A 12,230-nucleotide genomic window follows, 5' to 3' on the forward strand; every position below is an offset into this window, starting at 1 on the left:
GAAAGTGGCCTGGAGCGCGTTCTGGTCAACCATCCGGTCCATCTACCGTTGGAAGACAGAAACTCCGTTGGTGACGCCGAAGGGAACTCTGAGAAAGTGATAGAGCCGACCGTCAGCTTCAAAAGCTGTGTACTGGCGGCCCTCAGCCCTGATGGGGAGCTGGTGGTATGCTGACTTCAGATCAATCGTCGAGAACACCCGGTATTGTGCTATCTGATTGACCATGTCAGATATGCGGGGAAGTGGATATGCATCCAGCTGGGTGTAACGGTTGATCGTCTGGCTGTAGCCAATAACTAGGCGCTGTTTGCCGCCAGCCTTCACCACCACCACTTGTGCTCGCCATGGGCTATTGCTGCTCTCGATAATCCCTTCCTTCAGGAGTCTCGCTACCTCGGATTTAATGAAACCCCTATCCCCGGCACTGTAACGCCTACTTTTGGTAGCGATGGGCTTACAGTCGCGGGTGAGGTTAGCGAACAAGGAGGGGGGGAGACTTTAAGGGTGGAGAGGCTGCAAATGGCGCGCGGCGGGCGATTTAAAAACTGCTGGCTGCAGACTGTGAGAGGGGGGAGGGGTCCACTGTACGCTAAAGTGACACTCTTAAGGTGGCACTGAAAATCCAACCCCAGTAGGACGGCAGCGCAGAGATGGGGCAGGACCAGAAGTTTAAAATTTTTGTATTCAGTACCCCGCACTGAAAGAGTCACCATACAGTAGCCACCGACGTCTGCTGACTGGGCTTTGGAAGCCATAGAGACCCGATGACGCGTCGGCAGGACCGGGAGAGAGTAACTGCGCACCGTGTCGGGGTGTATAAAACTCTCCGTGCTCCCGATGTCAAAAAGGCAGGTAGTGGCGCGGCCGTTTACCGTAATGTCCATCATGGACCTGGACAGTTGATGCGGGAGAGATTGATCCAGCGTCACGGAAGCCAGCGTATGTTCAAGCGTGTCGATGCGGTCGTCCGCAGCGGCGGTGGTGGAGTCCGGGTCCCCCGTAACCGAAGTCGGAGGCGTCCAAGATGGCGGACAAAATGGCGGCGCCCACAGTCCTGATCCCCACGCGGCTGGGGGAGCCCAAGATGGCGGACAAGATGGCTGCGCCCACGGTTCGCACGCAGCGCTGCTGGCGTTAGCGGTCTTCCCTTTGCAGGTGCTAACGTAGTGACCTTTCTTCCCACAGCCGGAGCAGGTAGCATTCTTCGCGGGGCAGCGTGCTCTAGGGTGTTTAGCTTGGCCACAAAAATAGCATTTTAGTGCCTTGGACATCGCTGCAGCAGTCGGAGGTGGCGGTCCCATGGCCCAAGATTGCGGCGTCCACGGCGCGGGGCGATTAGGGGAGAAAGCGTCCATATTTCTGTGGGCCGCGTCGAGCGAGAGCGCGAGGGACACTGCCTTTGTGAGGTCTATTTCACCTTTCTGCAGCAGTCTCTGCCGGGAGTAGTCGGACCTTAGACCCGCAACGAAAGCGTCTCGTATCAGTCCCTCCGCATGTGCCGCGGCCGATACTTCCTTGCAGTCGCAGCCGCGTCCGAGTACCCGCAGTGCCCGTAGGAAGGCCTCCACCGATTCCCTGGGCTGCTGTCTGCGAGATCTTAAAAGGTGCCTGGCATAGACCGTGTTAACCGGGCGTGCATACTGCCCTTTCAGTAGGTCGATAGCCGCCGCGTAGGTCGTCGCATCTTGGATTAAAGTATAGCCTTGGTGGCTCACCTTCGAGGCCAGGATTTTCAGTTTATTTTCATCGAGAGTCACGGTTGAGGCTTCCAGATACGCCTCAAAGCAACGCAGCCATTGTGTAAATTTAGTCGATGAACCCGCTTCTTGGGGGTCTAGGTCCAGGCATGTTGGTCTGAGGGCTCGCAGCAGCGCCTGCTGCTCAGCGTTTTGCGCCATTGGTTGATCAGCATTCGGAGCCAACATTTAACTTTGGTAATAAAATTGATGCACTATCAATTACTACAAAAGACTGGGAGTTAAGTGAGTAACAAACAGGCTTTTATTACCAAAGAACAGAGCATGCCTCTCGTGGTTGCCTGGTATCCAAAAGGGCAGGGGGCTGCCGAGCAGTCACCTTTATACCCGGCCATGTGGGTGGAGCCAGGGGCGGAGTCAGCTGAGGCATGCACAGACAAGTACAACAATGTGCAAGAGTGAACAACAGTGAACAACAGTGAACAACAATACTAACACAGTGAACAACAATACTAACAACAGTGGTTTACCACAATGTGTATGCACAACAAAATACTTGGTGCATTGGCAGGCCTGCCAAAAAGCCTGAATGCAATGTCAAGGAGCATGGAGGAGTCCAGCTCCAGCCTTGCACACAGCTTTACGCAGAGCTTGGAGCCCATCCTTTCCAGCATGTAAGGGGTGGACAGATACATTAGCACACTTGTGGACCCAACCATCATACAGCGCCTGATGGCCGATGTCTCAGCTTCCATTGCAGCACAAGCAGAAGCCACCCTACGTCTGAGTGCTGCAATGGAAGCTCAGACTGAAGTCATGCAAGCTCAGCTTGCTGCCGTGCAAGCACAGACTGCTGCCATCATGGCTATGGTTACCGGTGTTGAAAGGAGTCACAGCAGCCCAGCAATCTGTCCTCCAGCAGTTTACTAGGATTGCTGAGGCGCGGCCCTGGGGAGTGACAGTGGCTCCATGGAGGACAAACCTGCTGTCCTCTCTCAGGATGACACCATTCGTCCTCCCACCACTGCCACTCCGCCAGTGCCCTTGCTGTTGCCTGTCAGCCAGCCAGCCCAGACTGCTGCCACCGATGCCAAGGTGGTGCAGTCCGAAGCCGTGCCTACTAGGCTCAGAACTGCTCGAGGTCATCCGGCAAGGCCATCTGCAGTCTCTCCAACTGAAAGTCAGCAGAATTCCGTCAGCCATGCTGCAGCCACTGGGGTAGCACTGCGTTGGAGCACTAGGACAGGCAAAAGCACATGGAAGACAGGCACTAAGGGAATGCACAAAGGTGATTAGTTGACTTTTGAATTCAATATTGTAATGGTTTGATTCATAAAATTGGTTTGGAATGTTTATTTTGTGGTGGCTTTTATTGTAGCATTGTGGCCAAGAGGACACTGTGATGGTCAGTAACAGAGGGAAGGTAAGGTGTGGGACTATTGCTGAATGGGGAATTGGGGTTGCGTTTACTGGTACCGCAGTCAAATTAGTCGATCGTGGACTGCCCGGGCAGAAAGGGGCCATCTGGGTTGCCTCTACCGCTTCCTCCTCCTCCTCTTCTGCTTTATCCTCCTCCTCTTCCTCCTGCTCCTCCTCCCCAGCTGGTTGCCGTATACCTGGTGGCAAGGGCTGTGCCATCACGATGGTGAGATTGTGGAGCATGCAGCGGACCACGACGAATCTTGAGATGCGCTCTGGTGAGTACTGCAGGGCTCCTCCAGAGCGGTCTAAGCAGTGGAAGCGTTGTTTAAGGACACCAATGGTCTGCTCTATCAAATTCCATGTGGCAGCATGGCTTTCATTATATACATGCTGCCCACGTGTGCTTGGGTTGTGCAGCGGAGTCATGAGCCAGGTGGTCAGCAGATAGCCCTTGTTGCCCAGTAGCCACCCTCTGGTTAGTTATCATGGCTCAAATGCAGCTGGCACAGTAGACTGCCGCAGTATGAAGGCATCATGACTGCTGCCAGGATACTGAGCATTGACTAGCATGATGTGCTGAGTATGGTCGCACACCAGCTGGACATTGAGGGAGTGGAATCCCTTCCTGTTGCGGTAAATCTCCGAATCGAGACGCGGCACCTGCAAAATGCTGTGCATGCAGTCAATGGCGCCCTGCACCATGGGGAAGCCTGCTATCATGGCAAAGCCACGAGCTCGCTCCACCTGCTTCTCTCTGGAAAGTTAGAATGAAATGTAATTCAGCTCTCTTTGCACACAGAGCCTCACTCACCTCCCTTATACAGGAGCGGACGGAGAACTGGAAGATGTTACAGATGTCTCCTGCTCTAGCCTGGAAGGAGCCCAACGTGAAGAAGTTCAAGGCCTCAGTCACCTTTACAGCCACTGACAATGCTGTCCTCGCCCTGGACTGAAGCTGCAGGTCTGCCCGCAGCTGGTGGCAGATTTCAGTGAGCACCTCCTTAGTAAAATGGAGACGTCGCATGCACTGAGGTTGAGGTAGGAGAATTGCTCCCTGAAGACCCTGGGTGGATATGGCCTCCTGCTGAGAGCCCTTCTCCCCCTCCTCCTCCTCCCTCTTTGAGCAGCTTGTCCTGCTCTGTGTCACCTCTGCTCATTGTCCCTGTTATACTGCAGGCCAAGGGGGATACAAACTACAGCATCCATGTCTGGGAGCAACTGGTCTGAGCAGACCCCTTGCAAGTCAGTACCAAGTCCTTGAGCACGTGTCACACCACACCTTGTAAACATTAGGCAACTTTAAAGAAGTCTAGAACGCACCAAACTCTTCTACAAGCTCAGCAACAGCCAGTAGAAATCAATCATCATCTAACCTGTAAGTAGGTGATGATCCCTTTAAATAGCGCTGGTGGGGGGGGTCCATCCTGCTGCTAAATGCATGTTCAGCTGTGGAAGGTTAAGGGAGAGCTCCAGTGTTGAGGTCAAAAATGGCAGTGCTGGCTTCAAATCAGCCTTACACGCTAATTGTTGTCACGATCTGCGCACTCTGCATACCTCTGGTGGACGCTCCCAGCACCGCGCTAACACCCTCACCAAAATGGCGTCTGGCGTGGCCCACAACAGAAGTGTGTGTGCGCTGCTCGGATGCAATTTTTGACCCAAAACGGCACCCGTAGTACCCAAACAACGGGCGCTACGCAACCAAATTTTTAGCCCTTTGTGTTTTATCTGGCCTAATGCTCCTGTCGTGAAACAGGACATTTTCTGACAGTCTCTTAGGCATTTGGAAGATTCGAGGAATACCAAAGTGTCCTATCACAATATACAAAGCACACATTACCAGAATTAAATAGTCGTTTTACTTTTAAATGCAAGCTGTCAATAAACTGGGAGTTTAAGAAAGATTCGGTTTGTTTTAATTTTCTGAAGTTCCACCTTTTTTAGGTGGAGGGTTGAGTGTGGTTAAGGGGACGTGTTTAAATGTACATGAAGTCAAAGAAAAATGATTACTAAACTGCTTTTGATTTATAATTGTTCAGGACTATACACAGAGAACATGATGCCTTTGATTAGCGAATGTGCCAGCTATCAGTCAATGGTTCAGAGAAGGCCTCAGATGGCTCACGCTGTAACTACCCAATTATCAGCAGGTTGCTTGTGCGACCTTTGCTTTTACTGCATCTCAAATTTAGGAACATAGGAGCAGGAGTAGGTCACTCAGCCCCTCGAGCCTGCTCTGCCATTCAATTAAATCATGGTTGATCTGTATCTTAACTCCATTTACCCGCCTTATTCCGTAACCCATAATAACCCTTACCCAACAAAAATCTATCAATCACAGTTCTGAAATTTTCCATTGATCCAGCCTCAACAGCTTTTTGAAGGAGAGTTTTCCAGATTTCCAGTAGCCTTTGTGTGAAGAAGTGCTTTCTGACATCAGCCCTGAATGGCCTAGCTCTAATTTTAAGGTTATGCCCCCTTGTTCTGACCTCCCCACCAGAGGAAATAGTTTCTACGCTATCTACCCTAGCAACTCCTTTGATCATATTAAACACCTCAATCAGCTCACCCCATCTCCTGCTCAGTCACATGTTACAGCACCAAAATAACATGGTTTTGTGGAAAGTTACTCAGAGGGGGAGTTGACTAAGCTGAGAAAGCAGAAGCAGCCACTGAAGCAATTAACCCTGTAAAAATCAGTATAGGTACAGGAACGCAGGGAGCAGGGTAGCTTTACAGTTTGTGTTTGTGTAGGTATTGAATGGAGGAAGGGATTGATAAATTGTTGAGGGATGGGACATGTTTTTGCACCTGATTCATTTGGCCCATGATTTCCCTCTTTCCCCCACCAATCCCTCCCTTCTTCCCTCCTTTACTCTTCTGGCGAGATCCCAGTGCCAAGCCCAAAATGGGTCACGTGCTGGCCCCTGTTTTAAAATGAGGCTGACCCGGAAGTTCATGGTGGGGGTGGGGGGGGAATGATCAACTCTCATCCAATGGGATGGGAGTTAATCCTGCACTGCCCACCTCCCACCATATCCATATATTTGAAACAGTGTGCTGTAAATCCAAGTTCACACGTAGGCAGGAATTTTAACCTGGAGGAATGCGTGTGTTTGGGTACGGGTGGGTGGGTGGGGGGGTTAACACCTGCAAATATGTGAGCGTGTCGGGAAGCCGGCACCAACCCGCCAAATTCCGCGTTGAACTGGAGCGCGTTAGGCTGCATGTGCGCAACCCACTCGGGAGAGGCGGGTTGGCTATTAATATATGCTAATCGCTCCATTAGAGCAATATTTCAACTGACTTTCAAATTCAACGGCACATCCACGGGTTTCCTGAAACTCGCCAGTGAAAGCAAGGTGAGAGCACAGTGGCTATTCAGAGGGCTGAATCAATCTCGAGGAAATTCTGCAATAAATACTCAATACTGTACTCACAGCTGCTTTCTTACCTACTAGTGGGAAAGTGTTTGTTCACAGTACTTTTGCTGAGAGTTTACTTTCTACACATTGGAGGTTTTCTGAATCACTTCAGGATGGATGGCGCTTTGGCTGCCTTAGATTGGACCTCGGACATGGACCAATATGACCAGCACCAGCACCAGCACCAGCAGCAGCACCAGCAGCAGCAGTAGCAGCTTGCTCTTGAGAGACCTGTAGCTAGACAGCAGAGCGGGTTGCTGCCGAGTAGGAAGCTGCTGAGAGGGGAGCTGCTGAGGGGGAGCAGCAGAGGAGTGCAGCTCGCAGGAGGCACTACCCATGACACAGTGTGTACAGACAGAGGCGGAGTTGCCTTGACATGTTGGAACAGCTGTGCTTCAGGAGGCTCAGGTTGCCATGTCAGGTGGTGGCAGACATCTGCAGCCTGCTAGAAGAAGACCTGCTCCCTGCTGGACCTGGTGGCCACGCGTTACCAGTGGCTGTCAAAGTCACCACCACCTTCAAATCTTTAGCCTCCGGATCCTTCGAGGGCTCTGCCGGAGACATATCCAGGATCTCCCAGTCGGCGGCCCACAAATGCATAAGACAGGTAACTGATGGTTTGTTTGCTAGGCAATTATGTGACCTTCGCCTGCGATGATGCCAGTTAGAATGAGCAGGCGCTCAGGTTTGCAGCTCTGGCTGGCTTCCCACAGGTACAGGGGGTCATAGACTGCACACACGTGGCAATCCGTGAACCCCCAGATCACCCAGGAGTGTTCATCAACCACAGGGGCTTCCACTCCATCAATGTGCAGCTGGTGTGCAACCACAAACAGATATTTCTGCAGGTGTGCGCACGATTCCCGGGGAGCTGCCACGATGCTTTCGTCCTGCGGTAGTCCAAACTGCCTGACGTCTTTGGACCTGCGAGCAAACTTAAGGGGTGGCTCTAGGAGACAAGGGATACCCACTTCAAACTTGGTGCTGACACCTGTCAGAAACCTGACCAATGAAGCCCAACAGCGTGACAGTGAATCCACAGATTAACCCTTTTGAGTGCTAAATGTCTTTTGGAACGTAAACATTTGTCAACTGCCAAAAATGATTTTTCTAATTGAAATAAGAATAATCACAGACAAAAGTTCAGCAAAGATGGTTTAGAAATTTGCTGACTTCTTCAAGAAAGCAGGTGCATCTCGTCCATGTTGACAAACGACTTCCTTTTCCCCTGGGTCACTCTTTCTGACTTGTTGTTGATCTCTCCCAATAAAAGGGGTATGTGTGTGTTGGGTTCTTGCTGTGATCAAACAAGCCATCGGCATGCTGAGAATGCATTTGTGGTGCCTGGACAGATCTGGAGGCGGCCTTCAATATGCACCAACCATGGTCTCCAGAATGGTCGTGGTGTGCTGTGCTCTGCACAACATTGCATAGCAGCAAGGTTTGGACCTCCAGGGTGAACAAGGCGCAGAGCTCAGATCCACGTTGGACAATTCCGAGGAGAAGGAGGAGGAAGATGAGGAGGAGGAAGGTGATGAGGGAAATGCCACTCCAACTGCTCACCTTGCTGCCCAGGATGCCCTTATTAATGCAAGGTTCACTTAGGTTGCATCAGTGGACCGATGTCAGAAGCACATGAAACGACCACTCTTACCCCCCCCCCCACCTGCTACCCCCACCCTATGCCACTGACACAAAACAGTCCTGCAAACAACCAACCACTCCTTGCACATCCCCCATTGGATCCGTCAATTCATGTCTTCCCATTCATCATCAAGCAAGTTAAAAGGTGACTTGCCACCCAGCAACCAAGAATGAGCAAGATGAAAAAGTGGTGCAAAGGTATAAAGTTAACTCAACAACAGAAACTTAACAACATCACATTTTCTCATGCACCCGTGTACATACCTGTGATGAAATATGCCGTTCATCAGGCACTGTATTCTCTGTGTTTAGTTTAGTTTCAGTTTCATTTCCCCACCTGTACTGTATTGTGTGTAAGGCTCCGCCCATACCTGGCCACTACTTAAGCAGGCTGCACTGTCTCACAGGCAGTGCAGCAGATCTTTGGATGGGAGACACTTCTCCACTGTGTGTTACTTTCTTAGTTAATAAAAGCCTTGCTTTGCTCCGTTAACGTCGAGTCTCGGATTCATTGAGGCACATCAATTTTATTAACTAAATTTTCAACGCAATGGATCAACTCTTGAACATTGAGGCACATCACTACCCTTGTGCAACTACAAAGCTTTCACCTTCCTTTTCTTTCCGCTCCTACATGGTGCAATCCCTGTGGCTTAAGCAGAGGTAGAGGAAGGTTGCTCAGATCCCTACTTTGACTGCTGAGATGCTCTTGACCAACGACCTCTGGGTTTTGGAGCCCATGAGGGTCCCACCAAAGACTGCTCCACCTGCATCTGGCAGGGGCAGACTTGGCCATCGGGAGATGACTGAGAGGGGAACAATGGGTGTGAAGTGGAAGCACTTTGAGTGAAGTCCCCACTTCTAAGTCCCCTTTCGCCATCATCCCGTTCATGGCCCAGCTGCATTTCACTGCTACCACTCTGTTGGAGAGCACCTTAGTGCAGATCAGTGCGGCGCTGTAAGGCTCAGTTATCTGTCATCCTCAGACATGTTGTCATCCAGAGTGTGCACAGCCTTGGTCAAGGCATGCATGGACTCATTTGATTGGAGCATTTGATGTTCCATGGCACTGGCCTCTCTATTCATGAAAGAGGACGTTGTCGCAATGCCCTGTGACATTCTCCCAATCATGCTTGAGGCAGACTCCTCCATTTTCTCTGCAATCATGGTCAGTGAGCTTGGAAGGCCTGTCGGTGCATCGCACATTATCTGCTGCTGCTCAATGATTATCCTTTTCATCGACAGCCCCCGGGGAACAGCATCTGTGTCCAGCTGAGCAGAGATTGGAGAGGGCTACACCCTCCGACACAGTTCTCCATAGCTGTCCCTGCCACCACCGTCTGCTCTTACTCACTTGTGAAGTGTGAGTCACCAGGTAAAATCCCAACTATCTGACTAAGTGGTCCCACCGAAGTGCGAGTATCGGTGCTGGTGCATGGTAAGCATGAGTCCTGTGATGGTACACCCTCAGAAGGAATCAGCTCCTCTGAGGAATCGTCATTCGTGACCTCCAGCGATTGCTGCTGCTCACATGAACACCCTGTGGGAGATAAAAGACATGAATGAGTGCACGCAAGATCAGAATTATGCAACTTATGATTATGAAGTTGATCATATTTCACTCGCAGTTGAAATCAAGTCAACATGACTGAGTGTTGTATGACATGTGGGTCGCTGATATTTAATTGAGTCACCAGGTAGCTGGGAGCTCCCTGTCTCTCCATCTCCCGACGGCCAGGGATGTCGAAACTCCACTTATCTCCAGAGCCTCCTCCTCTGCATTTATGAGCTGGGAAATCTTGGGAGGCCCATCTCTGGTTCGCTCCCTCTCCCTTGTGTTCTGTGCTCTCTTCTCCTGCAATGAGGGAAAGGACAGGCCTATGAGTGAGTGTAACGGCTTGTTTTCACCCGATGGGTGCAGTGCACTTGGTGAGGGTGTCTATCAGGGAAAAACATGAAATTGCATAAAGATGAGGGTGGGTGGCTGTGGTGGATGGATAGATGGGGATATGAGGAAGGATGGGTGCGCTTGTAAGCTAAGCGGATGTGAGGAGTGATGTGATGGAGTAGGCTTGAGGAGGTAGGGTGAGAGGGTGGGGTGATGAACACAGCAGGATGTAGGTCAATGTGCAACTGGACTCACCTTTCCTGACCTGGTTAGGTCATTAAAGCGCTTCCTGCATTGAATCCAGGAACGTGGCACTACACTCCTGCTGCTGACCTCCTTGGCTACCTCCAGTCATGCCTTCCCATTGCTGGGGAGGAGCATCTCTGTCTGACTCCTCACTGACCCCAGCAGCACATCAAGCGAGGCATCATTGAACCGTGGCGCAACCTTTCCCCTTCTGGAATTCATTATCACACTTCCTCTTCTCTTGTTTCGAACTCCAACTCCTCCATAATTCCATCTTCGGATTGGCCCTTTAAATACTGGAATTGAGATTGCATCATGTGGGTCCTCATCATGCCCACTGCCACGCATTGGACGGCAAACCCATAAGTAAAATGCTAATGAGCTGGCTGAGTTAAAAAACCACAGACAGGCGCGCTGAACTTACTTCCGGGTTTTCCAGCCAATATCGTACACCCCCCGCTCCCAACTGTCTTCACAAAGGAGGACACAAATAACCTCCCAGAGATGTCGGGGAACATAGGGTCTGATGAAAGGGAGGAACTGAAAGAAATCAGTATTTGTAGGGAAATGGTATTAGGGAAATTGATGGGACTGAAGGCCGATAAATCCCCAGGGCCTGATAATCTACAACCTAGGGTACTTAAGGAAGTGGCCCTAGAAATAGTAGATGCATTGCTGGTCATCTTCCAACATTCGATAGAATCTGGAACAGTACCCATGGATTGGAGGGTAGCTAATGTTACCCCATTATTCAAAAAAGGTGGCAGAGAGAAAATGGGGAATTACAGACCGGTAAGCCTGACATCGGTAGTGGGGAAAATGCTAGAGTCCATTATAAAAGATGTAATAGCAGAGCACTTGGAAAACAGTGACAGGATCGGACAAAGTCAACATGGATTTACAAAAGGTAAATCGTGCTTGACTAATCTACTGGAATTTTTTGAGGATGTAACTAGTAAAATAGATAAGGGAGAACCAGTGGATGTGGTGTATTTGGACTTTCAGAAGGCTTTCGATAAGGTCCCGCATAAGAGATTAGCGTGTAAAGTTAAGGCACATGGGATTGGGGGCAAGGTATTGACTTGGATAGAGAACTGGTTGGCAGACAGAAAGCAAAGAGTTGGAATAAATGGGTCTTTTTCCAAATGGCAGGCAGTGACTAGTGGGGTACCGCAGGGATCGGTCCTTGGACCCCAGCTGTTCACAATATATATTAATGATCTAGACAAGGGAACTAGATGTAATATCTCCAAATTTGCAGATGACACAAAACTGGGTGGGCGTGTGTGCTGTGAGGAGGATGCCGAGAAACTACAGGATGATTTGGACAGGTTGGGTGATTGGGCAGAAGCATGGCAGATGCAATATAACGTGGATAAATGTGAGGTCATCCACTTTGGTGGCAAGAACAGGAAGGCAGATTATTATCTGAATGGCACTAGATTGGGAAAAGTGGAAGTGCAACGAGACCTGGGTGTCCTTGTGCACCAGTCGCTGAAGGTAAGCATGCAGGTGCAGCAGGCAGTTAAGAAGGCAAATGGTATGTTGGCCTTCGTAGCGAGAGGGTTTGAGTACAGGAACAAGGATGTCTTGCTGCAGTTGTACAGGGCCTTGGTGAGACCACATCTTGAGTATTGTGTGCAGTTTTGGTCGCCTTATCTGAGGAAGGATGTTCTTGCCATGGAAGGAGTTCAGCGAAGATTCACCAGGCTGATACCTGAGATGGCAGGAATGACGTATGAGGAGAGATTGGGATGATTGGGCTTGTACTCGCTGGGGTTTAGAAGAATGAGAGGGGGTCTCATTGAAAATTATAAAATTCTGACAGGACTGGACAGACTAGATGCAGGAAGGATGTTCCCGATGGTCGGGGAGTCCAGAACCAGGGGTCACAGTCTAAGGATAAGG

This window comes from Somniosus microcephalus, chromosome 1, assembly GCF_052327205.1.
Source record: "Somniosus microcephalus isolate GS21.2 chromosome 1, FLI_Smic_1.0, whole genome shotgun sequence".
Lineage (NCBI taxonomy): Eukaryota > Metazoa > Chordata > Chondrichthyes > Squaliformes > Somniosidae > Somniosus > Somniosus microcephalus.